We start from the raw sequence: 26,837 nt of genomic DNA, 5'->3' as shown, positions 1-26,837 counted from the left end.
GAGAGAAGTGCAACAGTGAATGAATGGAAATCCAAACTCTCTGTAAATGCTCATTAAAATTATTTTTTAAAAAAAAGAGTTTGTGGTTAACAGCTTGTGGAAATAGGAGCTTGTTATTGGAAAGCTGGTGGTCCAGTGACAAGAAGCTGCAGTACAATCCTGAAGGCATGTGATTCGAGGCCATCAGCTGCTTTGAAAGTGAAGGATGGGCAATCTCCTCCCATGCAATCACCTGCCTCTGAAACCTCACTGGAGATCAGCTCTGGGTCAATTCCAACTCTATGGTACACAACAACAACAACAACAACAACAAAGAGCTTGTGAAAGCCAGGTTGCTTCCTTCCACAAGCTCAATGGATGGCTGGGAACACTGACTTCTTTTTTTAACAATGCTTTAGTGGTGAATATTTTTCAGTTTCTTCATTATTAGATTTTATTTAATGTATAAAAATGGTCTACTTCTTGTCTGTTTTATGATTTATTATCACACAAGTTTTATTTAGAAATATTAGAAAGTAAAAGTTAGCTTTTAAAATAAAAAGTAAAAATCATTCCAAGACTAGAAATGAGAATTTTCTTAATTCCCATACATCTATAACTTCCAGTAATAACCCTGCACTATATTTATAATTAAAATAAGTATCCAAAGACTGATATCCTTGGGTGAAATAACAGTTGCCTGAATCTCCCCTGGCCTTTTGACAAGAATAAAATATAATATCTTGGCTAAATTTTATATATTCCATTTGCTTATAATATCACTTTATAAATGAAAATGCTAAAATTAATAATTAGACTTACCCTTTTATAAGGTTTATATTTTAATATCTACTTTCCTTGTATTTCTGTTTAAAATACATGAACGTTCAGTAGGAGAATGAAGACCTTTTGAAAAGTATTGAGTATTTTAAATTGGCCTGTCATTAGGAAAATTTTAATTAACTCTATAAATTTATATCACTTCTTTTCACCCCAATTTCTAAAACTATAATAGAAATGCAAATAGGAATGAGTAATTTTTAAATGTGACGTTCATGCTGCCATGTTATCTTTTGACCTTTCTGAGGGCAGGTCTAGAGAGTACAAATTTGGTCCTGCCCAAGCAAAATGCCTTATTCATGACTTTGAAAATGTCAAGATCAAAAGGGGGTTGATTCAACTCAATTCAATTTGTTCAAGTGTGCGAAATAGAAGATGCTCTTTTTGTCAAATTACAAGGACAGTGATGTAGAAAAGCTGGAAGACTTTCTACTTCATGCCGGACATACACCTTACTTTGTGAATTTTGTTTTGAAAACATCTTTGTTAATCTCTTATTAATAGCCTTGTTCATATGTTGTTGTTGTTGTTGTTATGTGCCGTCAAGTTGTTTGTGACTCATAGTGACCCTATGTACAACAGCCCTAAACCCTGCTCTATCCTGTGCCAATTGCATTGCCTCTGACATACCCATCCCGATTACCCCAGTCACTTAGCAAATCTTTTGTCCTTAAGTGGGAGGCAAAAGGGCACATTTCATTATCAATGGCCAATGAAAATAAAGTGTCACCTTCAGAGATTTGGTGTTCTGAAAACCAGGAGAGTTACAATATGCCACTTCTCTTTGAATTGAGAGAAAAAGGAAATTCTCATTGTGCCAATACATCAATGCAGTGTATTTGAGTCTTGGGAGCCAAAATAATTGTAAAATAAAACAAAAATAAAGTCCATTGCCATCAAGTTGATACCAACTCACAATGGCCTGTCAGACAGTGTAAAACTGAACATATCTGATTTTCTAGGCTATAAAACTTGACAAGAATAGACTGCCTCTCTCTTCCTCCTCCTCGGCTAAGGAATGGCTGGCTGCTGAATTTGAACTACACACCTCTTGGCCAGCAGCCCAGCACTTAAACTCACAATGCCACCAAGGAAACCTTAAATCTTGGTGCATAAGAATCCCCTGAGGAGTATCTGCACCAATGGCGTTTGGTCAATTTGATAGTCTTATTTTTTGCCAACAAGTGAACTGTTTTAGTGATATGCAGCCTTTGTTCATATGAGAAAACATAAGATCAAGGAGCAACATGAAAACACAAATAGCAATAAAGTCTGCTGTCATTGTGTGCTGTAGACTGACTGGGACTCACAGCCACGGTGTGGACAGTAGAGCAGAATCTGCCCTATCCAGCGCCATCATCATGACCTCTCCTGTGCTTGCGCCCGTGGTCACAGTCACTGTGTCCACCCCTCTCGTTGAAGGTCACCTTCATGTTCTCTTCCCTCCACCTTTCCCAGCACCATATCTTTTTCCAGAGATGCGCTCCTGCTGACCCCATGCCCAAAGCATGTGAGATGAAGCATCAGCCTCTCTGCTGTGGTTCAGCTGCCCACGGCTAAGTGAAAGGTGACTGGGAGAATTGCATGGCAGTCTGCTCCCCACAGATGACGCCATTGGAAGCTCTACAGGATACGGGATCACTATTGGTCAGCTTGGTTTGGTTTTGTTGATCAGACTCTGGAAAAAAGGCCTAATGATATATTTCAGAAAATCAATCATTGAAAATGTTGCGGGGTATAACAATTGGATTCCGAGGTAATCACAAGACCAAGTGACGTTTTGTTCTGCTGTGCCTGGGACTCTGTGAAATCATAGCCCAACTTTCCAGCTGCTCCAAACCATAGGTCATCCCTTTAAAGGGCAGCAGCTGGCCTCTCAGACCTTTGACCCCAAAGCAGGCTTCTTATGGTTGGCTGCAAGTCTTTATCTATTTAGGCCTCAGGAATAGATGGTATACCAATTGATGTATTTCAGCTAACAGATGCTGCCCTGGACGTGCTCACCAGGTTGTGCCAAGAAATCTGGAGAACAACCATTTGGCTAACTGACTGGAAGAGATCTATATTTGTTCCCATCCCAAAGAAGGGTGACCCAACAGAGTGTAGAAACTATAGAACAATATTATTAATTTCACATGCAAGCAAGATTCTACTGAAGATTATCCAAAAACAACTGGAACAGCACATCAGCAGAGAACTGCCGAAAGTCCAGACTGGGTTTAGAAGGGTCGTGGTATTAGTGATATTGTAGGTAATGTTAGATGAACCTTAGCTGAAAGCAGGGAATACCAGAGGAATGTATATCTGTGTTTCATTGATTATGCAAAGGCATTTGTGTGGATCATAACAAACTGTGGCTGACTCTGAGAAGAATGGGAATCCCAGAACACTTGATCATGCTAATGTGAAACCTATACTTGGACCAAGAGGCAGTAGTCAGAACAGAGCAGGGTAACACTGCATGGTTCAAAATTGGGAAGGGCGTACACCAGGGATGTGTCCTGTCTCCATACCTTTTCAACCTGTATGCAGAACAGATTATCCGGAAGGCTGGGCTCTATGAGGAGAAATGTGGTATCAGGATGGTGGAAGGCCTATCAACAATCTGCGTTGTACAGATGACACAACCCTGCTTGCTGAAATTGAGGAGGACCTGAAGGGCTTTCTACAGAAGGTCAAGGACTGCAGCCTCCAATATGGATTGAGGCACAATGTCAAGAAGACAAGGATTCTCACCACTGGACCAATCGGTAGCATCAGGATGGATGGTGAAGAGAATGAAATTGTTCACAGGTCTAGTTTGCTTGCTTCCACAGTCAACACTCTTGGCACCAGTAGCCAGGAAATTAAAAGACATATTGCCATGGGAAATTCTACTGTTAAGGACCTTTCCAAAGTTCTGAAGAGCAATGGTGTCCCTCTGGAAACTAAGGTACATCTCATACAGGCCATGATCTTTGCAATCATTTGTTATGCATCAGAGAGTTGAACAATGACTAGAGAGGATAAGAGGAGAATTGATGCTTTTGAGCTGAGAGTACCATGGACTGCTAGGAAAACAAACAGATTCATCCTGGAAAGGGTTAAACCAGGCTGTTCCTTGGAGCCAAGGATTCTGAGGCTCCGTCTAACATAATTTGGACATGTTGTAAGGAGGGACAGGTCCTTGGAGAGGGACATCATGCTTGGGAGGGTAGAGGGACGGCACAGGAGGGGAAGGCCCTCTATGAGGTGAATTGATTCAGTGACTGGGGTAATTGGAATGGGTGTATCAGAGACAGTGCGATTGTCACAGGATAGAGCAGAGTTTAGGACTGTTGTACATAGGGTCACTATGAGTTGCAAGCGACTCAAAGGCACATAACAACGACAAGTCTTTATCACCTGAGGCCTTTGTGTTGTTGTTGTTAAGTGCCATGGAGTTGTAGGTGACTCATAGCGACCCTATGAATGAAAGTCCTCAACCCTTGCGACTTTCATCCTTTCTCCAGGTTCATAAGGTTTCCGGAGGTAAACTCTTTATGGAAGTGGATGCCACTCCTGCTTCCAAGCTTGTCTTAATCAGGGAACTCCACCAAACACTGTCCACCATGAGTAACCATTATCACATTTAACACATCAGTGTCACAGTGTTCAGCTTCACAGCAATCACAAGTTACCTCTGTATGGCAAGTGGACACACCAGGGCTATACGACCTAGAAGAATGCTTGACCAAAAACAATTAATAACTGGCCTGAAGGCTGCGGATTAGAGTCACCCACCTTTGGCTTAGTAGCATCACTTTCTGTCCACTGGGCCAGCTCCTCTCTCTCTGTTATTAAGTGCCATCAAGTTGTAGGCGACTCATAGTGACCCTCTGAATGAAAGTCCTTGACCCTTGCATGACTTTGTACAGGCCTTTGTACAGGACAAAAATCTAGGCTTTTGTAGAGAGGTCCAAGCAGAGATCCCTCTCTCCCACGTGTTTGCAGTTTGCATCCAGGATTGTGTCGTGTATAAGTGCCAACCCAAAGCAGGGGTTCAAATCCACCAGCCTTTACGCAGGAGAAGATGGGCAGTCCCCTCCCACAAAGATTTACAACTTTTGGAGCCTAAAGGAGATTCTCAATGAGTCCCAACTGACTTGGCAGCAAGGGGTTTGCCTTTTTGGCTTTTTCGGCAATTAGAGGGTGGGGGGGAAAAGTAAATATATACACCAGTTCAGGAAAGAGTAACATAAATGCATTCTCTCTTGAGATTCCACGTGTCTGCCAGTTTGGGGTGAATTATGCACTCTTCACCAACACCACAATTCCAAAGCATCAGTTCTTGTTGTTAAGTGCTGTCAAGTCATAGACAATTCATAGTGACCCTATGAACAAAAGATATGAACACTTGTATAACTTTCATCCTTTCTCCAGGTTCATAGGGTTTCCAGGGGCAGGCTGCTTTGGAAGTGGATGTCACTCCTGCTTCCAAGCTTGTTTTAATCAGGGAGCTTCACCAAACACTGTCCACCATGGGTAACCATTCTCGCATTTGGCACATCAGTGTCACAGTGTTTAGCATCACCACAACCACCTCTGTACAGCAAGTGGACAGACCAGTGCTATACCACTTAGAAGAACATTTGACAAAAACAATTAAAACCAGGCCTGAGGGCTGCAGATTAAAATGACACACCTTTGGCTTGGTAGCATCACTTTCTGTGTACTAGGCCAACAGAACTCACTCTATGACCTCGGAGAAACGATGAAAGTTATACAAGTGTTCAGATCGTTCATTCACAGGGTCTTTTGTTTTTCAACTCTTCTTAAACCTCCCTTATTCACTGTCCAACTTTTCTATGCATATTAGGTGACTGAAAGCAAGATGATTTAGGGGAATCAGATCTTAGGACTCCATTTGATATTTTTGGTCTTTGACATTTGAAATGGGGCAAGGGGGGTTGTTGTATATTAATCCAATACAACACATCCTTTAATTTCTTGACTGCTGTTTTGTTTTCTTGGGTGTTGATTACTGATCCAATTAAAATCCTCCATAATTCCACTCTTTTCTCCATTCACCATGATGTTACTCATTGTTCCAGTTGTGAAGCTGTGTGTTTTCTCTATGTTAAATGAATTCTATACTCTGATTTTCATCAGTGTTTAAATCTTCTTCCTTTTAGCATGCAAGTTTGAATCATGTGCACTTTGGAGGTTGTTAACGAATCACCCAGCAATCCTTGACCTGCTTTCTTCTTCATTCGGCGTGGCTTCTGACCATCTAAAGTTTAAATATAATTAAGTCAAACCACATGAGCGATGGTCATTCCCTCCTTTTTTTTATTCCACAAGTGTTTGTCAATATCTGAAAATTTAAACTGTTATATGTTATACAGGAGAAGGATGTGACAACTTCCCATGCGATTAGCTGCCTCTGAAAAACCCAGTCAGCTATGGGTCAGATCTGACTCCATGGTAGACAACAACCCCATATTTCTTATATACAGTTCCCCCTTAACTCTGAACTCCTGCCCTGTACTTTTCAATCCCTATAGTTTCCCCCCTTCACTTCTCAACCTTTTTTCAAACCATATAGAAACAAAGTACAGTTTGTCTTCCTAACACCAAGGCCTTGTTGTATCTCTATTCCTCTCAGTACTGGAGAATAAAGAGTGTAAATAATGAATCAAGTCAAAAGAACTATGCATCTGAAAATTAAATATTAATTCCCCTCTTTTCAAAGTCCTGAAGAACTAGGAATTCAAATAGCCCAGTGCTCTCAACACCTTCCTCCTGGAATGTTAATCATTCCATAGTTCACCTTGTCCTACTTTTTTTTTTTTTACATCCCCCCACCCCAGTCCACTTTACTATGCAGCTCTTATTCTGGACCGTTGTCGTGCAAATAATACCTAATCATATATTCCTTTTAAACAATTCTTTCCCTCATCTGTTTCAATGCAATGTTCATCATTTATCCCCTCTCTTCTTGGTTTCCCCCAACTCCCATGTCAGTCCTGTTTTACAACAGTGGCAATATGCAGTATTTGTCCTTTTAGGACTGAGATATTTCACTCAGCATAGTGTCTTCCAGGGTCACCCATTTTGTATAATATTTCATGAGTTCCTTTTTTTCAATGCAGTGTAGTATTCCATTGTATGAATGAACCAGAGCTTCTCTATGCATTCGTTTGTTGATGGGCACTTAGGTTGTTTCCAACTCATTGCTATCATGAACAAAGCCACAATAACCATGGGTATTCATATATCTGCGTGGGTGGCAGTTCTTTTTTCTTTAGGGTATATTCCCAGTAGTAGAATTACTGGGTCAAATGGTATTTCTATTTCCAAATTTTTGAGAAAGTGCCATACAGCCTTCCATAGTGGCTGCACCATTTTACACTCGCACCAACAGTGAATAAGGGTTCCAGTTTCTCTGCAACCTCACCAGCATTTGTTGTTTGCTGCTCTGTTGAATTTTGCTATTCTTGCTGGTGTGAGACAGTATCTCATATCCTCCCACCTTCTAAATTGTGCAATGGTCCCTGAAGTTTATATGTGTTCTTTGTCTCCCTCAGTATGCCGAAATTACTGCTAGAAATTCTCATTTACAAATTGAATATACCAAAGCAGCTATGTTTGGAAGTAGGAGTGGCATCCACTTCTGAAATAGCTTGCCTCCAGAAACTCTCTAAACATCGAGAACAGCTGAAAGTTATACAAATGTTCAAGTCTTTTTGTTCATAGGGTCTCTATGAGTTGTCTACGATTTGATGGCACCTAACAACATCAACAGCAACATAGCTATGCTGGATGTGAAGGGAGGAGAGAAGTTGTAGAGGATGTTTGTGTGAGAATTTAATGACTTCTCAATGTGAGCCAAGTTTGAACTGAAGCTTTTACCCCAGAGGAACTGGGATGTGAGGACAGGTTCCCTGTGCCTTCAGAAACCCTGAGCCTAGGGCAATCTCCCCAGGGGGCAGGGCAGGTTCTGGGGTCAAGAGTGCAGAGTATTTGTGGGTGGGAGTGGTCCCTGCAGGCAGTTGTCTGAAGCTCTGAACCAGCACAAGAGAAGCAGAGGGTAAACAATTATACAGCCTTTCTTTAACAAGCTTTGCGTCTTCTCCACAAAGTACAAATTCACTTCTAGGTTTATCAGTGATTAGTGCTTCCATAAATATTAGCTGTTATTATTATTACTTTGCTCATGTTTTCTAGGTTTAAAAAAAATCAGACAAATGGATGGTCTCTGTTGTTGTTGTTGTTGTTGTTGTTGTTATGTGCTATTGAGGTATGTGTAACTCCTAACAACACCATGTACATTAACTCTGAACCTGGCTCTATCCAGAGCCAATCTCAGATTCGGATAGACTTAATCCCATTTTTCTACTCACTGAGTCAATTCATCTCATCCTGGTCTTCCTCTCCTGCACTGTCCCTCCACCCTTCCAAGCATGATGTTCATCTCCAAGGACTGACCCCTTGTGGCCACAAGACCAAAGTATATAAGATGAAACCTCAAAATTCTTGCCTTCAGGGAACAGCTTGGTCTCACCCTATCTAGGACTGACCTGTTTGTTCACCTGGCGGTCCACAGTATGTTCAACACTCTTCTCCAGCACCATAACTCAAAGGCATCAATCCTTCTTCTATCCTTTGTTATTGTCCAGCTCTGGGATGCATAGCAAGTAATTGCAAAGATCATAGCCTGGATCAGGTGCACCTTAGTCTCTAGACTAACTTCATTGCTCTTCAGTACTTTAGAGAGGTCCCTGACAGCAGACTTTCCAAATGCAATTCATATTTGATTTTCTGACTGCTAGTGTCATTGCTTGACTCAACAGCAATAAACAACAAGTATCAAGAGTGTTGATTGTGGAGCCAAGCAAGCTTAAGTTATCAACAATCTCTTCTCCATTCATCAAGAAGCTTCCAATTGGCTCAGAGAATCTTCATTTTATTGATATTGAGCTTCAGTTCATACTTAAGACTACAGTCATTGACCTGCAACAAACACCTCATGTCCTCTTCAGTTTCAGAAAGTAAAATTAAAGAAAGTAAAGTGAATCTTCCTCCACCTGTGATGCCACATTCCTCCTCTCAAAGTCCACCCTCTCGAATGATCTGTTCTGCATATAGATTGAAAAGGTATGACAAAAAAAAAATCCATTTTCATCCTCTCAGGGTATATTCCAAGCAGTGGCAAAGCTAGGTCATATGGTATTTATACATCAGTGTTCATAGCATTATTCACCATCGCAAGAACATGGAAAGAGCTCAAATGTCCAGTCACAATAGAATGGATTGAGAAACTATGGTACATTCACACAATGGAATACTATGCAGCACAGAAGAGCAATGATTTTGTAAATCACTACCTAACTTGGGAGGGACTGGAGAGCAATATGCTGAGTGAACAAACTCAGTCCCATAGGGCAAATGGCATAAAACCATTATTGTAGAATGAGTGTGAGGATCCAAGGGGGGAAAGGGAGTAGCAGAGGGGTGAGGATGGGTTTGGGGTGGAGGGGAGTTAATCATAAAGTCATACAACTTGATGAGTAGAAGGAGAAGGGGTGAAGGAAATGGGAAAGATCTGGTGTGAAAAACACGTACACTAACTTTGTAAATAAACCAGTATTTTAAAAAAAAATCAATTTTCCCATAATGCTAATTTTCATATAACAATGTAGTCTTTGGAGCCTAGCTAAAAGTGAGGAGTTAGTGTATGTACAATTGTCTCCCCCTAAGGTTTGCAGAAATTATGGCTTATTGAATAACTACAGAAACTTTCCTTTCTACTTTACTTTTCCTGGAAAAAAAAATGGATCTCTGTCTTGTTCCTAAAGGCTTCTATTCCTGTTTCCTTCTGATATCCAATATTTCTCTCAAGCAGAGCTTAACTGGGATCAAACTTATTCAACAAGATTCTCCAATGAGATCTTATAACACTCATACATTTATAAGGCTAAAATTTACTTCTCGGGTCAGCATGCTACCATTTTTCTTTCCCCCTTTTCCAGATTTTTCCTTGTTTGAAAGTGTTCCTTCCCCCCGCTCCCATTCTGTAGCAAAACTGTCATTTTTTTATTTCCTTCCAAGACCTAAGCAATAATTCTCTCCTTGCATATGGGGTAAAGGAGTCTAGTTGTTATACTAGATCAGCCTTAAAATCTCAGTAACTTACCATAAACATCAAACACAATCATCACTAGAAGAAATATCATAGAACAACCTTCCCAGACCCCTGGACATAACCTTTCAGGACCTTCCCACTCTCATTTTTCCTCTTCCCTAAGGAATTCCTTTGACCACCCATGAGGAAGCCTAGCTTGATTCTGAGATGTCTGAAAACACTCTTTAGGGCATCCATGCAGCTGTTGTCTGTCAGATCACTAGCATCTGAAAAAAGGTGCATTTGAAAGATTCAATCCTTGTTTTATCTCAGTAGTGACAGGCAGCCAAATGTCATCTTTTTCAAGTTACAGTGACTTACATAACATTAGCCCTCCATGATATATTGGCTAGAATGAATCACATTGTCATCCCTACCTAATGTCAAGGAAGACTATTATTTTATTATGCATGCATGAATAAACATATAGTGGTGTGATTTCTCATTGAATAACTAGATAGTGCTATCTAGTCAACTCCAACTCATGGTGACAAGCGCTCTTAGGAAGAAAAAGAATTGTTTCCTGTTTCATTTATAGCCTCGGAATCTAACTGGAGAGTCAACCCTTTGTGGGTTCTAACAAAACAGCAATGAGCTGAGGTGACACATTGTGATGTTAACATTTTAGATACAATTGATTCCACTTGATTCCACTCATTGTCTATCTTTCTCCACAGAGAATGGTTAGAGAGAGGCTGCCTTTGGTTTAGCTGCACAAATCCCCATGGGTAGTCTACCCCATAGACTACCCCATAAACCACTCCATAGGGTGCTCCATAGACTACCCCATAGACTACCTCATGAACCATCCCATGGGCTACCCCATGGACTACCCCATAGACTACCCCATAGACTACCTCATGAACCATCCCATGGGCTACCCCATGGACTACCCCATAGACTACCCCATAGACTACCTCATGAACCATCCCATGGGCTACCCCATAGACTACCCCATAGACTACCCCATAGACTACCTCATGAACCATCCCATGGGCTACCTCATGGACTACCCCATGGACTACCCGATAGACTAGCTACCCCATGCATTACCCAATAGACTACCCCATGGACTACACCATGGACTACCCCATGGCTGACCCCACTGACTACCCAATGGACTACCCCCATAGAATACCCCATGAACTACCCCATGGACTACCCCATGGATGACCCCCTGGACTACCTCATCGACTACCCCATATACTACCCTGTGGACTAGCCCATGAACTAGACTACCTCATGGACTACCCCATAGACTACTCCATGAACTACCCCATAGACTACCCCATGAACTACCCCATGGATTACCTCATGGACTACCCCATAAACTACCCCATGGATTACCTCATGGACTACCCCCATAAACTATTCCACCAAAGTTTCCTAATGGTGCCTGAGGTTAATAAATTTGATTGGATATTTATAACTAAAATTAATTCCACCTGTTATTTTTTGTAAATAAATTATTTATTACCATACAATAATTTCTTTGACATTTTCTTCTGGCTCTGAACTGAAAAGAAAGGAATGTCTTCTTTTAATACATATCTCTACTATTTGTGTGTTTTTTTGTTTTTTTTTTTCTTTCAGAAGCAGGTAGCTCCAGACCTATATTTTAAGTCAGAGTTTTCTTTTGCTGAATGCTTAGGACATAATCATGTCTTAATTTTTCAAAGGGGAGCTCTGGTCACTTAATGGCAAACAACAGCATTACTGATGCAAAAGTATGTGGTTCAAATCCACCACCTTCTCTGTAGGAGAAGGATGGGCAATCTCCTCCTGTAGGGTTAACTACCTCGGAAAATCTTCTGGAGAGTCAGTTATGGGTCAGTTCTGACTCAACGGTACACAACAGCAATCATTATTTATTTATTCATTCGTTATTCTGCCCCCTCATTATAAATAAAGTGACTCTCTGAATGTCTGGAATCCATAATCTGGATCTGGGCATATCTCAAAAACTAAAAAGACTCAACACATGACCATGATACAACCAGAAAGTAGATAAATTTAAATTTAAAGCGGTAAACAAGGACTATAACCTGAGCTTTTGATCCAGTATCCTGTATGCCTACCTGGCACAAATAATCTAAATAACAAACTTAGCTTATGAGAAGAGGTGCCTACCACCGAAGCCTAAGACATTCCCTGCCCTACTGCTCTTCTTACTTAAGGTCCAAGAGAAGCCTGCATTGTCTAAAAAAAATTAATCCTTTTTCAAGTTACCATCATAGTCTGTCTGTACAAAGTAGCATGCACTGCACCAGCGGGCACGGTAGGCTAATTCTGCGGTAATTGCTCTTCAACTGCCAATTTTCTCGGTAAATGCAGCGGGTCAGCTGAAACTATAGCAACTATTTTAGAAACCAGGATAATATTTTGAAGGATTAAGACACTAGTATGTCCAAAGCATTCAGCAATAAAAATTCCTGCCTTAAAATAGAGCTCTGATCCTACAGGCTTCTGAAGGAGATGTTCCCTAAAAGGAGATGTTTCAAAACCCAAAGAAAATTCACCGTTATCAAGTGGATTCCAACTAAAAGTGACGCTGCAGGACAGGAAAACAGGGCAGAGCAGGACAGAGCCCAGAGGGGGCAGAAGACACAGCTTTCTTCCATGGAGTGTCTGTGGCTTCAAAGGACAGATTTTAGGGGACGCAGAGGAATGTCTTACCCACAGTGCTACCAGAGAACTCCTTAATGAAGGGGATGTAGATTTTAAAAAATCAGAGGGAGAAATATAGAGAAACCATTTAAGGGGTTCAGTTGCTGGGGAGTTTTTGGTGGGTTTCTTTTCTTTTTCTTTTTTTTTTATTCTGAATTCCTACATCCATGAAGAACTCTGGTAAATTATGGCACACTTATATGGCTGAAACTAGAAATCTATCTGAATCCAAACACTCAAAACTTGAACAAAATGAAATATTGTAACTTGATAAAAATTTACATAATCAATGTTTAAATACATACTTTAAAACATTTCATTTCACCTAAAGGATCCCTGGTAATGCAGTATTACCTAACTTCTTGACTGATGAACAAAAGATTGACAGCCTCACCAATCACCTGTCAAGAAACAAAGTAATCTGATCCTATAAAGATGTTGTTGTTGTTGTTATTGTGAGACGTCAAATACAGTACAACTCATAGTGATTCTGTGAACATCAGATCTGTATCCTGTTCTATCCTGAGCCATCATCATGATCTCTAACACTCTCAAGTTCACTGCTACATTTACCATGTCAACCCTCCTGGTGAAAGGTCTTCCTCTCTTTTACCTCTCTTCCACCTTCCCAAGCATGATAACTTTCTCCTAGGAATAATTTCTCCTAGCAACATGTCCGAAGTATATGAGACAAAGCTTAATTATCCTTGCCACCAGGGAGCACTCTGGCTGTCCTCTCTCCAAGAGTCATCTGTTTGTTCTATTGACAGTCCAAGGTATCTTCAGCATTCTTCTCAAACATCAAAAGTCCAAGACATCAGTTCTTCTTTCTGCCACTCTTTGTCATTGTCAAGCTCTCAGATGCATAACAAATGACTGAAAAGACCATGGCCTGAATCAGGCACACCTTAGTCCTCAAACTGATGTCAATTGCTCCTCAATAACTTGGAGAGGTCCCAGACTACAGACTTTCCCAGTGCATTTTGTCTCCCAATCTCCTGACTACTGGCACCAAGCATATTGATTGTGGATTCAAAAAATTATAACATTGTTGACAGTCTCAAGCCTTTTCCTATCGATTATGATGTTGCCTATTGGTCCAGTGGTGAGGATTTTTGTTTTCTTGATGTTGAAGTGTGATCCATATTGAAGGCTGCAGTGTTTAACCTTCTGCAGCAAGTGCTTCAGGACCCCCTCACTTTCACAAGCAAGTTGTGTCATAAGGAACATTCCTCCAATCCTGATTACCCCTTCCTCCTCATAGAGTTCATGTTCTCAAAAATTTTTCTGATCATACAAGTTACATAGGTATGGAGAAAGGATACAACCTTGATGCACACCTTTCATAATTTTAAATCATGCTGTGTTCTCTTGCTCTATTCACACAGCAGCCTGGAAAAACCCGATGGGACAGAACTTCCCACTCCTGACAAGGAGATTCGGAATCATAGTGACACTCCACCAGGCTTCCAGTCTGTAGATCTTCATAGGAGGAAAGTTTCTGTCTTTCTCAAGAAGAGTGGATTCAAGCTGCTGACTTCTTAATTAGTAGTGCCTGTTGCCAGGGAGCTCTGGTGGCTTAGTGGTAAGGAACTGGAGTGCCAATGCAAAGGTATGCCATTTGAATCCATGGGATTTTCTCCAGGAGAAAGATGGACTGTCTCCTCCTACGTGACTTACTGCCTCTGGCTGACGGGTCAGCTCTGACTCAGTTCTGACTCAATGGTACACAACTACAACAGTGAACATTGTCAGAAGGGGTCAGCCTTTGGAGAAGGACATTATACTTAGAAAGGTGGCATATTTGTAAAAGAGAAGAAGACCTTCAATGAGGTGGAGTGACACAATGTCTGTTAACAACAAGTTCAAGTGTATCAGAGATGATAAGGATGGCACAGGATAGGCAAGCTTCAGACCCATTGCTCATGGGGTTGCTGCAGGTAGTAGTTGACTTAATGGCATCTAACAACAACAACACAACACATAACAACTACACCGGCAAGTTAACGTCACTCAAAATGGACTCAATCACAACATAAGAATTATCTGAGGATTTGTGCTGAAATGTAAACTCTGATTCAATGTACTCGAGAAATGTGAATCATCTCCCAAGAATTGGACCAGATCTAGGTGGTTCAAAACACTTTCAAAAAAAAAAAAAAACACTTTCCAAAATCATAACTTGTTATTACCCAAATCTTCACAGTTAAAGACAAAGTGAGCAAATTTGGGTTGTCAAAACAGTAATTGCTTCACTTTAAAAAACCTAGTAAATAGAAAATTACCGAACGCATGTCCCACTGAGGAGAGGTAGATGACTTTATTCCAGCTCTCAGTGATACCACATGCATCAAAGTGGAACTGTGCCCCACGGGCGGTTGGAGGGCACTTCCTCAGAAGTAAACACTCCCCTGAGTACACTTGAACTGCCACCTTTCCAGTAAGCAGCGGAATCGATGAGCATTTTGGTCTCCTAGGACTCTTGTCCTGAGGACAAGTCACTAAAAAAGAAAATCATGGTGGGGGCAGGGAATGTATTAATTCGTTATATTATCAGCTTTGTTTATCCTCATACTAAAATATCAAACATGATGGAGGCCAATTGTTTATTATCGTTCCTGCAGAGCATCCATAAATGCACAAATAAATTGTATGCCTCCTTAGCTTTCTAAATTATTGATCTGCATAGCCTTAACTATTTTGTCATTTATGATCTAATTTAAAGCTTGCCTTTTAGATGCTGATATTGTAATCTATGTATTTGGCTATTTTACTTTCTTATTGAGACATAAATGCTAATTTGACATCACTCTGCTTATTATTATGCTATGAACATTTATTTGTTTTTTAATATACATATGTATTATCCCATTTTAAACTAAAAACACATCTCAAGAGAAATTTCCAAATAATGATTAAGAAACAAGGTCTCTCCAATAGATATGTTTCCTAAAATCAAAATTAAAAGCACCAGGCATCAAATCACTAAATCATTAGTATAATGGAAACATACAATGCCCTTTTTTTGGTCACAGAAAGTAGGAAAAAAAATGTGGTTTAAGAGAATGATTGGAGAGCCATCTAAAAGTCAAAACTAGCTAATCAGCTATTTTTCCCTAGGTAGTAGAAGTAATAATATAATTTATTTCCTGCCAGAGTAGCAGGAGAATAGAATAAATGTGTTCCAAGCATCACCTGAAAGAGGAACTAGGGACAATTTAAAAACATTCTCATTAAATTTAGCATGATTTCGTTGTCCTTCAGCAAAACACATTTCCGATCAGGAAACTCTATTTCACTATTCTCTTGAAACCAGTTTGGTGGTGGAAAAGCATGAACAACTTGAATAATTTCCTGCCAGCTCTATACTACTTTCTTACTACTACTTTTCAGGTGATTCTACGAAAGTGGACTTGGCCTTACTTAAAATTTAGAGGGCAGATATTTTATTTATGAATTGAATCACACTCAGAGAGGTTCTCAAACTGTTCTTTCTTTCTTTCTTTTTTTTTTTTTTTCACAAGAAACAACTCTTTTGCCATGTGAAGAACTGGCACTGGATTTATTGCTTTGGGCATGGAAAAGGATCAAGAAAAATGAACACTAAGTAGAAGAAACTAATTAAACACTGCTGAGAAGAAGGTAAATGATAACCAGGGGTGGCAAGAATGTAGCAACTGGAGCTATGTGGCCTGAGGAATTAAAACACTGTCCTGTTTTAAAGAAAAACATTCTGGCAATTCTCCAGTAAAAACAAACAAACAAAAAACAGATATGAGTAAATTCTGACTCTCAATATTCCATCTGTGTCAGAGGAGAGCTGCATTTCATGTATTCCATATAGTTTTCAATGGTTGCTTTTCAAAGATAGATGGATCCAGGTCTGTCTTCCAAGGTACTCCTTGATTGTAATTGAACCTACAACCTTTCAGTTAGTAGCCAAGAATACTGACCTTTTTATCACCAAGAAATTCCTACGGGCTCCCAACTCTATTAAATTTGAGGAACTTCTATATTTCCTCTAAGAGCTTGGTGGGTAGAAATAGAAATAATCATTAACACTCTTTTCATTTATAAGGAACTTTATCGTTCAAATATTCACATTTTTAGAAACTCAAACGGAGAGAAGGTCAAGAGCCTCCCTCTCAATCTGGGCATGGACTACAACCTACTTTTGTCTTAATTAAGTTTTTATGGAACAAAATGTCACTCTGACCACTCAAATCTTATTATTACTATCATCCACCTTAGGGCATTAACAACAAAGGCAGCATTTTGGAAGGATGGAAATGAGATGTTAGCCACCAAACAAAATAATGCTCAACCTCTATTCAGTAACGGGCGAGAAAGAAAATAGTGTCAGGATGATGCAAGCAAGATTTGGTATATTTGACACTACATCATTATTAGGTGCTATTGAGTCAAGTACAACTCACAACGACCCTATGAACGAGACCTGAGCCTTTCGTACCTGTGCCATCTTCATCATCTCCAACTTACTTGAGCCCATTGCTGCAGTCACTGCATCAGTCCATCACATTGTATGTCTTCCTTTCTTTCACTGACCTCATCCCTTTCCAAGGAACAGGTTCTCCTAATGTTCTCCTAATGTGTTCAAAGTATGTGAGAAGAAGCTTCACCACCCTTGCCTGTAAGAATCACTTTACCAGCACTTTCTCTAAAACATGTCTGTTTGTTCTGTTGGCAGTCTGTGAATACTCAGTACTCTTCCCCAACATCACAACTCAAAGGCATAGATTTTTTCTTTAATCAGCTTTTTTCATTGTCCAGTTCTCATAGCAAGTGATATGAAAGACCAGGGTCTGAATCAGGTGCATCTTAGTCTTCAAACTGACAAAATTGCTCCCAGGTACTTGTGAGCTGATTGGATTTGACTTCATATTTATAAAGGCCTTTGGCTGCCAGTCTGGAGCTATTTGCAAGCTGGGAAGATGAATGGAATGGCTGGTTTCTGCAAAGGTGTGTTTTCTGATTTGGAGTTGAGACTAGGGTGTGGCTTTGCTCACAACTGGGTGTGAGCTGATTGAATTTGGCCTCATATTTAAAAAGGCTTTGGGGCTCTCAGGCCTGTAGCCCTCAGGCCTGGTTTTTTGTGAAATCTCCCAAATAAAAACAGGCTTGGAAACAGGAGTAGCATCCACTTCCAGAAAAAAGGAAAAAAAAAAAAAAGCTTGCCTCCAGAAAATCTATGAACTTGGAGAAAAGCTGAAAGTTTTGTGTTCACGACTTTTTTCATAGGGTCACTATGGGGTCATCCAAAACTCTATGGCACTTAACAACAACTTTGGAAAGGTCCTTGACTGCAGACTTTTTTACATGTCTTTTGATTTCTTGACTGCTAGTATTAAAAATGTTGATTGTGGATCCAAGTAAGAAATAAGATGAAAGGGCTGACAAAATCAATCTAATCTACCTCTATAATGATGCCCAGTGGTGAGGGTATTTGTCTTCTGGATTTTCATATATAATCCATACTGAAGGATATATGGTGGTGGGGTTTTTTTGTTTATTTGTTTGTTTTGTTTTGTTTTTTGGGTTTTTGGGGTTTTTTTTATCATCTGCTGTAAAGGCTCCAAGTTCTCTTTCCTTTTGGCAAGCAAGGTTTGTATCATTTGCATAATGCAGATTTTTTATGAGTCCTCCTTAGATCCTGGTAATAAATTCTTACTTCTAGAGTCCAGTTTCTTGAATAATATGTTCAGCATACAGATTGAATAGATGTGGAGAAAAATACAGCCCTAAGGCACACTATTTCTTGTTTTAAGCCATGAATGTTTCCCCACTCAAACAATAACTTCTTGGTCTCAGTCTAGATTTCTAATAAGCATAATTAAGTGCTCTGTGATTCCCACTCTTCTTAAGATTAGCTATAGCTTTTTATGATCCACACAGTCAAACACATTCTGCATGTTGCTGTTATGTGCCATCAAATCACTTGCGACTCATAGCGACCCTATGTACAACAGCCCTAAACTCTGCTCTGTCCTGTGCCAGTCGCACTGTCTCCGACACATCCATCCCAATTACCCCAGTCACTGGATCAATCCACTTCCTAGAGGGCCTTCCCCTCCTGCGCTGTCCCTCCACCCTACCAAACATGATGTCCTTCTCCAAGGACCTGTCCCTCCTTACAACATGACCAAAGTATGTTAGACGGAGCTTCAGAATCCTTGCCTCCAAGGAGCCACCCAGTTTAACCCTTTCCAGGATGAATCTGTTTGTTTTCCTAGCAGTCCATGGTACTCTCAATACTCTTCTCCAGCACCACAGCTCGAAGGCATCAATTCTCTTTCTATCCTCTTTAGTCATTGTCCAACTCTCTGATGCATAGCAAGTGATTGGAAAGACCATGGCCTGTATCAGATGCACCTTAGTCTCCAGAGAGACACCATTGCTCTTCAGTACTTTGGAGAGGTCCCTAATAGCAGACTTTCCCATGGCAATACGTCTTTTAATTTCCTGGCTACTGGTGCCAAGAGTGTTGACTGTGGAGCCAAGCAAACTAAAGCTATGAACAATCCCAATATCTTCACCATCCATCCTGATGCTACCAATTGGTCCACTGGTGAGAATCTTTGTCTTCTTGACATTAAGCCTCAATCCATATTGGAGGCTGTAGTCCTTGATGCTCTGTTGCAAATGCTTCATGTCCTCCTCAGTTTCAGCAAGCAGGCTTGTGTCACCTGCATAACGCAGATTGTTGATGAATCTTCCACCAATCCTGACACCACACTTCTCCTCATAGAGCCCAGCCTCCCAGATAATCTGTTCTGCATACAGGTTGAAAAGGTATGGAGATAGGACACATCCCTTGCATACACCCTTCCCAATTTTGAACCATGTAGTGTTTCCTTGCTCTGTTCTGACGACTGCCTCTTGGTCCAAGTATAGGTTTCACATTAGCATGATCATGCAAATAGACATTCTTCTGGTATTCTCTGCTTTCATCCAAGATCCATTTGACATCAGCAATGATATCCCTGGTGCCACAGCCTCTTTTCAGGAATAAGTTTGAGGCATTTGGACACTGATTATTGAAGATTAGATCAGGTGTGGGATGACTTCAAGAATATCATCCATGAAGAAAGCAAAAGATACATGCAAAGACAGACGAGAAAGAAAAAAATGTCAGGGAGAAAAAAAGCAGTTGAGTTGGAAGAGATTCTTAAATTTCACTAAAGCACTGGGAATATGAAACAAAGGGAAGACATACTATAATAAAAAAGCTGAACAGAAGATTACAAAAAGGAGCTTGAGAAGATGAAGAAATAAAATGGAATATACAAGGGCTGGAGCTGGAGAATAACAAGGGAAGAACACATTAAGTATTTCTCAAGCTGAAAGGTGAAGTAAAATCTTCAGTTGCAATACTGAGGGATGCTGTGAACAAAATCTTGAATGATCCAGGAAGCCTCAAAAGAAGATGAAATATACAGAGTCACACTATACCAAAAAGTATTGATAGACACTGAAATATTCCAGGAAGTAGCATATGACAACGAACGAATTGCAATGAATAAAGAAGTTCAGGCTGCACTGAAGACATTGGCAAAAAATTGGGTCTCAGGAATTGATAGAATATTGATCGACATATTTCAGCTGCTGCACAGGATGCACTCACCAGACTGTGTCAGGAAACTAGGAAGGCCTCTACCTGGCCAACTGACCGGAAGCAGTCCATATCTGTTCCCATTCTCAAGGTAGGTTAGCCAACAGAATGCAGAAATTATTGAACTATATACTTTACATCACATGCAAGCAAAATATTTGGCACAATATTGGCTATAAATAATTGAGTGGTTATTTTAAGGAATGTTGTTATTAGCTGTCTTTTCATCAGTTTTAACAAACAATGAGTCAGTTTACAATGTACAAAGCAGAGCTTGACCTGATCCTGTGCTGTTTAAGTCTACCAGTTAGTTACAGTGGTTTCAGCTACTGTGTCAAGTTCATCTTGACGACCACCCTCCCTCTTTCTTTTCATCTCCACTTCCCCAAACATGATGTTCTTCTCCAGGAACCGGTACTTCTTAATAACGTATCTAAAATATATGAGACAAAGCAGCAGCCACCGCACTACTTCAGCAGCCGCCACGATGGATCTCTGTTCCAGTTGATTAACTAGGTATTTTGGGGGGAAATCTGCTGTCTAGTTTGACCCTCCTAAGTTCAAGCAGCAGGGAGGACCAGAACACCTCAGGGCAGGCAAGGAGCCACTTCCAGAAGGGAACAACAGGCTTCCTGCTTTATGATTAAGCTACCAAGGGGGAAGAAAACTTTTGTCAGGCCCTTGGCCCTGCAGGCCTTAGTCTAAGAAGGGACTACAAACACATAGGTGCTTCACAAAACACTGTAGTATCCTGGGTAATTATATAGTTACAATGGCCTAATAGCTAATAAGAAAAGACTCACATAATGTCAAAAAAAGCAGCAATCCACATCAGCCATCAGGAAAAAAACAAAATAATCCTTCTTCTAAAAAAGAAGACCCAATGAATACCCCAGATAGAGAGGACCAGAAGAAATATGTTGATGTAGAGTTATTTGATCAGCTACAGAGAAGATGCAAATGTGGGAAGAAACAGTGGAAGTCAATAGGAGAGCAAATACCTCAGAGACAACAGTCCAGAAGAAATACATGGATGAGGAGAAATTAGAACAGCTGTGGAGGAGCATGCAAACGATGGAAGAAAGAACTGATAGAATAGTGAAGAGATATAAGAACTTAAAAATTATCATAAGACAGAGAAGGTACAGCCAACACAGTACTGGAAAAAATAGAAGATCATAAAAATGTAATCCAGAATATTAAGACCAAAATGGCAGAGGTGTCCAACATGCTAGTATGACAAAAAAGTAGTAAAGTAGGAATGAAGAGATGGAATAGAAGGTTAGTGAGCTGGAAAACAAGAGCCTCACTAGAAACGTAGTAGAAGAAAAATCAGAGATTAGACATAAAGAAAACCTTGGAATTATGTGGGATGACATCAAATGGAATAACATACATATGACTGGACTTCCAGACAGCGAAAGCACTGACAAGATTGTGGAAAAAGTATTAGAAGAAAATTTCCCAGGTATTTTGAAGAATGGAGAAATTCACATTTAAGAAGCACAGACTAAACCCAAAAAGAAAACCATCAAGACATATCAGAGTCAAATTCTCCAAATTAAAAGATAAGTGGAGAATTCTAAAAGCAGCACACCCACAAAAACAAACAACCCAAAGAGTTGCCTACAAAGAGGAAACAATTAGATTAAGTTCTGATTTCTCAACAGTAATTATGTGAGCTAGAAGCCAATGGGATGCTAGATACACAAAGTTGAAAGATAACAACTGCCAGCTAAGGATCCTATACCCAGAAAAGTTCTCCATCAAATTAGAAGGGGAAATTAGTTTCTTTGCAGAAAAGAAGGACCTTAACGAATCTGTGAAAACAAGATCAAAACTACAAGAAATTTTAAGTCATGCACACAGAGACACCAAAGGAAAGTACATGGACCATAGTAACGAGAAACAACAGAAAAGGAAGCAGAGCAAAATGGCAAAAATATAACGTGGTCTGACAATAATCACACTTAATTTGAATGGACTAAATGCACCAATTAAGAGGAAAAGAGTAGCAGAATGGATTAAAAAAACAAAGCTCATCAATATGTTGCCTACAAGAGACACATCTAAAAAAAGAAGAGAAAGACAGAGTCAAAAATCAAAGGCTCGAAAAAAGATATCAAGCAAATTGTAACATTAAAAAAAAAGCAGGAGTGGCAATACTAATGCTTGATAAAATAAATTTCAGAATGAAAACCACCATCAAAGATAATGAAGAGCATTACATACTGATTAAAGGCATAATAGATCAAGAAGACATAACCTTGGTCAACATTAATGCACCAAATGATAGACCTGAATAATACATAAAATAACAGTTAACAGAATTGAAGAGAGAAATAAACAGCACCACAATAGTGGTAGGAGATTTCAATACACTGCTATCACCAAAGGATGTTCTCCTAGCAGTCCATAGTATGTTCAACACTCTTCTACAGCACCATAGCTCAAAGGCATCAATTCCCTTTCTGTCATCCCTAGTCACTGTCCAGCTCTGATGCATAGCACACAATTGAGAAGACTATGGCCTGAATCAGGCACACCTTGGTCTCCAGACCGATGTCATTGCTCTTCAGTACTGGGGAGAGGTCCCTGACAGCTGACTTTCCCAGTGCAATCTGTCTCTTGAATTCCTGGCTGCTGGTACCAAGAGTGTTGACTGTGGAGCCAAGCAAACTGAAGCTGTTAACAATCTCAATCTCTTCACCATCCATACTGATGCTGCCAATCAGCCTAGTGGTGAGAATCTTTGTTTTTTTTCATGTTGAGCTTCAATCTGTATTGAAGACTGCAGTCCTTGACCTTCAAGCGCTTCAGGTCCTCCTCAGTTTCAGCAGGCAGGGTTGTGTCATCTGCATGACACAGGTGGTTGATGAATCTTCCACCAATACTGATGCGACATTCCTCCTCATACAACCCAGCAACCCAGATGATCTGTTCTGCACACAGATTGAAAAGGTATGGAGACTGAATACATCCCTGGTGGACACCCTTCCCGATTTTAAACCATGCAGTGTCTTCTTGCTTTGTTCTGACAACTGCCTTTGGTCCAAGAGTCGGTTTCACATAAACACAATCAAATGTTCTGGGATTCCCATTTTTATAGGCAGCCACATCTTGTTGTGATCCACACAGTCAAAAACCTTTGCATAGTCAATGAAGCATAGATAGACATTCCTCTGGTACTCTCTGCTCTCTGCCAAAATCCATATAACATAAGCTGTAATATCCCTAGTACCATGACCTCTTCTAAGCCCAGCCTGTACTTATGGCAGTTTTCTATTGATGTATTGCTCCAGTCATTTTTTTTATAATTTTCAGCAGAATCTTGCTTGCATGTGATATTAATGATATTGTTTGAAAATTTCTACTCTCTGTTGGGTCACCTTTCTGTGGAATGGGAACAACTATTGATCTTTTCCAGTTAGTTGGCCAGGTAGTTGTCCTCCAGATTTCTTGGCACAACTTAATGAGCACATTCAGGGAAGTTTCTGTTGAAATATGTCAATTGGTATGCCGTCAACGCCTGGAGCCTTGTTTTTTGACAATTCTTTCAGAGTAACTTGAACTTCCTCCTTCATCACCACAGGCTCTTTCTTGCTCATACATTATTTCATGAAATTCTTCTGTGTCAGCCAGTTCCTTCTGATACAGTGATTCTGTGTACTCCTTCCATCTTCTTTTATTGCTTCTTGGATAATTTAACACTCTACCCAAAGCATTCTTAAGTATTGCCACTCATGGTTTCAATTTGTTTTTCAACTCCTTCAGCTTAAGAAATGCTGAGAGAGTGTAGTCCTTTTGATTTTCTGACTCCAGCTCTTTGCACATTTAATTATCTTGCTTTGTTGTCCTGAGCTTTGAAATTTTCTTTTCAGCTCTTTAATTTCTTGATTTCCTCCATTAGCCTTGGCTTCTTGACACTCTTAATGCAATGCTCAGAGTCTCATTTGACATCCATCTTGATCTTTTCTTCCTCTTCAACCTTTATAATGATCTTTTGCCTTCTTCATAGACGATATTGTTGATATCCTTCCACAGCTCATTTAGTCTACGCTCATTGGTGCTCAAGGTCTAACACCCGTTCCTGAGATGGTTTTGAAATTCAAGTGGGATAGATTTAAAGTCAAATTTAGGTTCCCATGGATTTAATTTTATTCAACTTGAACTTGCACATGAATAGTTGGTGATCTATCCCACAATCAGCACCTGGCCTAGTTTCACAGCTGATAATTTTCTCCGTGATTCTTTCCACAAATGTAATCAGATTTCTATGTATACCATGAGGTGAAATCCATGTATATAGACTATTTGTGTTTCTTATAAAAGGTATTTGCATTGAATAAATAATGTGCAGAATTCTATCATTGTATCTCCAATCTCCTTTTTCTCACTGAGTCCATATTTTCCAGCTACTGATCCTTCTACCCTGTTCCCACCTTTTGCATTCCAGTCACCCATTATTATCAGTGCATCTTGATTGCATATTCGATAGATTTCTGACTGCAAAAGTTGGTAGTAATCTTCCATTTCCTCCTCTTTGGCTATAGTTGTCACTGCATATATTTGAATGATAGTGGTATTCATTGGACTTCCTTGTATGCGTAGGGATATTACCCTGTCACTCACCATATTGTATTTCATGATGGATCTAGAAATGACTTTTTACTTATGAAACTGACCCCATTATTTCTCACCTTTTCATCCCTGCCATAGATCATATATGATCATATGATTCAAAATGTCCCATGCCTAGCCATTTCACTTTGTCAACACCTAGTATGTCAATATTTACATGTTCCATATCTTTCTTAACAATGTCCAATTTTCCTCCATTCATGGTTCTCACATTCCATATTCCAGTCACTAGTGTCTGCTTACAGCTGTTCCTCCTCCTGCGTGTTTCCATATTTGAGATCTCAGTCTCAACTGCCCTGTCTGCTCATCTGTGTCTTCCTTTGTACAGAGGCTCGAAGGCCTGTTATTTCAGAAGTAGATGGCCAATCCTTCTTCCTAATCTGTCTTAATGTGTAGGTTGGTTGGTTTGTTTGGTTGGTTTTTTTTAATAATAGTATTTGACAGACAAGCATTTCACAAAAAAGAGCAGATTAAATTAGAAGAATGATGGATAGATTCAATGTTGTTACCCACCTTTGCTACGTATATTATGAGCCACCCCTTGCCCTACTCCACCACCATCACTTCCTACTCCTGCCTACACCATTCCACACCTCTCTCCCTTTGACCAGCCCTTGATCTGATGGTTTAAATCTCTAGCCTTTAGGATTTCTGTGATTCTGAACACCTCATGCTACTGCCAGTCTCTTATGATGTGGCTAGTATCTCTTCAATTTAAAAGTCTTTAAGAGTGTTGAATATACCATGGACTGCTAAGAGAACAAACAGGTTTGTCCTGCAGAGGGTGAAGCTGGGATGCTCCTTAGAGTCAACTATTCTGAAGCTTCATCTGACATACTTTGGATATGTTGCAAGGAGGGGGCCAGTCCTTGGAGAGGGACATCATGTTTGGGATGGTGGAGGGACAGCGCAAGAGAGGAAGACCCTCGATGAGATGGATCGATTCAGTGATTGACTGGGGTAATGGGAGTAGGTTTGTTGGAGACAGTGAGGTTGGCGCAGGATAGAGCAGGATTTAGGGCTCTTGTACATAGGGTTGCTATTAGTCGCAAGCAACTTGACGATACATAATAACAAACAACAACAGTAATAAAATTGTTTCACTAAGGATCGTTTCATACTTAACATGGTTTCAAGCTGTTTTGGATCTCAGTTAAAGAACTTTGAACTTCAACAGAAGCTAAGCCCAGTGATGGATATAGCAGAGCAAGAAGCAAAGGCTTCCAGTTGCTCTTTGTGGCAACATCTGAGAGCAAATGTCAGGAGTTCCAACCACACTTAGATTGTCATTAGAAAGCAGAGGAGACTTAGGCTAAGGATATTTTATTGTTTCTGTTGTTCAACGTGCTGGAGATTTAGAAGCTTGTATTAAAGACCTCCCAGAAGAGAGAACAATTTCCCATTATAAAATTTCAGAGACACATAAACCAGAAGTACTCAAGGTAATTATAAAGACCTTAAACTTGAACTCATCTTTCTAACAGAAGGATGTAGCCAAAGAAAAGGTCCTATACACTGAGCACCAATGTTACAGGCCTCTCCTCTCAATATCCAGATGAAGCCCTCAGAGATTCTGAAAGAAGGAACATGTGCTTGAGTGACATAAAAGGAAAAACAGGCCAATAGAAAGTAAGTTGTCCTTATTTGTTTTAAATAAAAAGAGAGATTGGTTGCTTGTTTTCCTTATATAAACTGAAGAAAACTTTCCAAACTTATTCTCCAAATCTAACCTAAAGAATTTCCAATTTAAAAGTCTTCCCAAATGAGAATAAAGAAGAGGAAAGAATACATTTTTAACTTAGTTATATGTATAATTAGGTACTCTGGTGGCCTACTGGCAAGAAGCTGCACTGCAATCTTGAAGGCACAGGGTTCGAGGCCACCAGCTGCTCTGCAGGAGAAAGATAGGCAATCTCCTTCTGTGCAATTAACTGC

Source organism: Elephantulus edwardii, unplaced genomic scaffold (assembly GCF_000299155.1).
Source record: "Elephantulus edwardii isolate Elephantulus edwardi_28Jun2011 unplaced genomic scaffold, EleEdw1.0 scaffold00087, whole genome shotgun sequence".
NCBI lineage: Eukaryota > Metazoa > Chordata > Mammalia > Macroscelidea > Macroscelididae > Elephantulus > Elephantulus edwardii.
The sequence above is the reverse complement of the archived record's forward strand: the minus strand, read 5'-3'. Positions refer to the sequence as shown.